The following is a 4,007-nucleotide window of genomic DNA, read 5'->3' as shown; positions in this document are numbered from 1 at the left end:
AACAGATAAGTATCTAACAGATAAGTATGGATGTTATTGTTTTGTTTTGTAGAAAGTCAATCCCATTTTCTTGGATGTCTCCATCTTTGTTGCTCTCTTCCCATTGGTGATTTATTCTTGCTCCTCTAGAATCTTGTCCAAATACTATATTTCCTATTAAGTTAGGAGATACACATCCTCTTGTCCAATCATCTTTATGCAATATTCTCTCCTCCTTTTGGCCAGATCACCTATTTTGCAAGATGACAGCAGAAGTAGTCAAGAATGGTGCTTAATTAAGAGCATGAACTCCAGTCTAATTGCCTGTTTCTGTGAGACCTTAACTAAGGCATTTAACCTGTACTAAATATAGTTTGGAGTGATGTCAAGTAAAAGATGCTTAATGAAAAAGGTATTAACTTGTTGAACTGAATGATGCAAGAACAGATAATAGGAAAAGGCAGAGGCCTTAGCACCTTTTTCCATTCATATATATATGGATACTTTCTATGAACACTTAAAACATGCCTTCCTACTCTTGAGTAGAGAGGCAGCATGATATTTTGGAAACAGTGGCTTGAATCAGAATGTCAGCCCCACCAAGCAGTTGCTGTCTCCTTGTAAAAGAAACTTCAATTCTCCAAACTCTTTTACTCATCTGTAAAAATGGGGATCAGAGAGTTCATGTGATGCTTACCTGTATAATGCACTGTTCAATAAATATTTCCCTCCACTGCTACCCCCAAACCCTCATTTCTCCCTCCCCATGACAAAAGAAGTGTATCTTTCCAAACACTTTAACTGCAAAATTAAGGACACTCTACCATGACCCTTCATTGTAGCCCCAGCAGTATCTTCTGGGGGGTCTGGTTCATCCCACTATGATGACAGACTCCCTTCTAATCAGCAGTTAGAACAGTGGTTCTCAACCTTCCTAATGCCGCGACCCTTTAATACAGTTCCTCATGTTGTGATGACCCCCAATTTCATTGTTACAAATTGAACATAATTAAAGCATAGTGATTAATCACAAAGCAATATGTAATCATATATGTGTTTTCCAATGGTCTTAGGCGACCCCTATGAAAGGGTCGTTCGACCCCCAAAGGGATCGCGACCCACAGGTTGAGAACCACTGAGTTAGAGTGAGGACTGCTATGTACCAACAGCTCACTTCTATACATTCACCTGCAAACCTCTCTTTTTTGGCTGTTGCACCTCTATATCTCCCTCTGGCTCTTCATTTGAACTTAATCTGCAGAATCAGCTCCTATTGGACATTATGCTTTCTTATCCATGAGAATATCTTTTTCTCTGTAGTTCTGGGAAACTAAGCACATTCACACATTTTAGGGATGTAATTATTTGATTAAGTGGTTGCAACTTAACCCTAAATGTGGTCATATTTTGGTTATTTTTTTTCTTTCTCGTGTCTTCCTTAAAAAAGAATAAAACTAAATAAGCCCTCTTTCATTGAGCCTGACATAGATGATTATGGATGGCATCAGAAGTAAATCCCAGTGCCCTGTGAGACAAATGATTTTGAGTCCACCCTGTGTGACCTATAATGTTTATAGTTAAGAATATGAGAGATCTGGTTTGGAAAGTATTTATAAGGAAGTCAGATCATTGCAGCGAAAGAAAAGTGGGAAAGAAATCAATGGCATTGAATCTTAAAAGTCTGCCAAGCAAGAAGCCAGGGTAGAAGATACATAGTTCAGAAAAGGGTTTGACTCCTTTTGAACCTTTATATCCTCTAATCCTTAAAACAGGGTTGCTCTCTTGTTTAAATTCATTAAAGATCCAAAACAGCTGGATAAAATCTGGAATAATATAGGGTTACTGTTAACATGTTTAAATTGAGATCAAATCTTCTTTTTTTCTTTTCTGGTTATTTGCTTCAAAGGGTTTCAGGGGCAGTGATGTGAATTATTCTGCATGTGCTTGATAGATTTGAGGCTTTATGAGAGGCAAGATGCCTGCTGACTTTGTGAGCATGAAAAGACTACCCTGACTGTGGTGTTGAGGTTCAGTTAGTCTGAAAGTAGTGATTCATGTGGTCATTATTCCCACAGAGGCAAGAGACTTGTCTAATCGGAGTAGGTGGATAGCACAACAGGTGGTTTATACCAGGCTGTCTCTGCTTTAAGACAAGCAAGAAAATATTTTTGTGAGAAATAGCACGACGGTTTGTAACAAGGCTCACAAATTAATTTTCAAATCGCTGATTTCTGAAGGAGATTTTAGTGTTAGAAAAATAAAAACTCAAATATCACCATATCCTACAATGTTGTTCCTCTTCTACCTTAGCTTAACTGAAATTTCAAACTTAACGGAAAGCATCAAAATCAAATGAAAACTTTCCCTCAAAGAGCCACATAAATTGACCCACACAAAAGAGGCATTACTCATAATTCAGCTAAAATGTAGAATATCTTAATGTGATTATTTCCTCTTCATAACAACGTAAATTTGACACCCGTTTATTTAGTGGAGTTAAAAATAGTTTTATCTTCTCTGGGTGACTTTTTTCACTGCTCAAGAGATATCTCTAGGTTTTACATCTCTTCTAATTTTCCCTAATGAGAAGAGATGTAATTTGTCTTTAAAAAAACATACATGATTTTAAATTCTAAGACATAGTTATAAAAATGACATTTAGAGCTCCCTTTTTTTCTCATTTACAAAAGAAATGCCATCCAACCTATTCAGTTTGTATTTGGTTCTAGAAAATTGTAAATTTTAGTGCACTGTTAATATAGCCATACCTTGTGCATGAGAAATCTATGCCTGGTTTTTAAAGAAATCTGGTTTAAGAAAACTCAGACACACAAGTAGATTAATAAGGGGGTGTTTATTCCTATTAGAAAGTCTTCACTCTACAGAAAATTTGCATGAGAGTTATTTTAAAAGCAGCAATCTTTGTGCATTTGAAATATCACTTTGTATAAAAATATTTCCATAGTGTGTACTTATTAGTATTAAAATTAGTACTTAAATTGTATTGCATTCATCTAATCATCCAGCTAATTATGGTGTGTGTGTTTTTTTAAAAATATATATTTTATTGATTTTTTACAGAGAGGAAGAGCGAGAGATAGTTAGAAACATCGATGAGAGAGAAACATCAGGTACATGCCCTTGACCGGGATCGAACCCGGGACCTTTCAGTTCGCAGGCCAATGCTCTATCCACGGAGCCAAACCGGTTTCGGCTATGGTGTGTGTTTTTTAAAGATATGCTTTCACTTCAACTACCAGAAATTGAGAAATAACGCTACTTCTAGAGCATTAGAACTGGAAGGGAACTTAGAAACGCTTTAATAAAGCCATGTCGATTTGTTTTTGTTTGTTTGATTTTTAAAACATTGAGCTTGCAGCTAGAACATAGATGTAGAGGAACTGATCACCATCATTTATTCCTGCTCTCATTTTGGAAGTGTGTATGTATGTGTGCTTGTGTCTGGAGTGAGAAGTTGGCTAAAATTTCACAACTTAAAATGATCAACAGAGCATTTTCTACAGCCCTTGATTCGGCAAGTGGCAAATGAAAAGGAAGGAATCTTAAAGTGTTCCTATGTGCTTTTTTATATATAAAAAAAGTGATAGACGCCATTTAACACAGATATATGTAATCATGAAGTACTATTTGGCTCTGATTCACCCCCTATCGCGTTTTCAGCGCTGTTTCTGCAAACGTCTGAGTTGGAGACATCTTTTGAAACACCCCCCCCCCCTCCTCTCACTGTCCAGAAGACTACACTCCAAGTCACCCCACCTAAAAGAACGGGGGGGGGGGCGGGGAGGAAGGCGTTTCACAACAGATTTTTAAAAGAAAAATATAAAATCAAAGACAATTTGGCCATGGACAGGGGCAACGGCTCCACGGCTGTGACCCTCAATAAAAACGATGTTCAGAAATGGTGAAAAGGCTGGCGATGCAGACTGTCCAAGGGAGGAGACAGAATGGCGGAGGGAAGGGGCGCGTGCCCCGCTCTGGAGGCGGGAGGGGGGGCCAGGCCGGGGCTG

The sequence above is a fragment of the Myotis nattereri genome, assembly GCF_964212035.1.
Source record: "Myotis nattereri genome assembly, chromosome: 9".
NCBI classification, from domain to species: Eukaryota; Metazoa; Chordata; class Mammalia; order Chiroptera; family Vespertilionidae; genus Myotis; species Myotis nattereri.
This window is presented reverse-complemented; position numbering follows the sequence as displayed.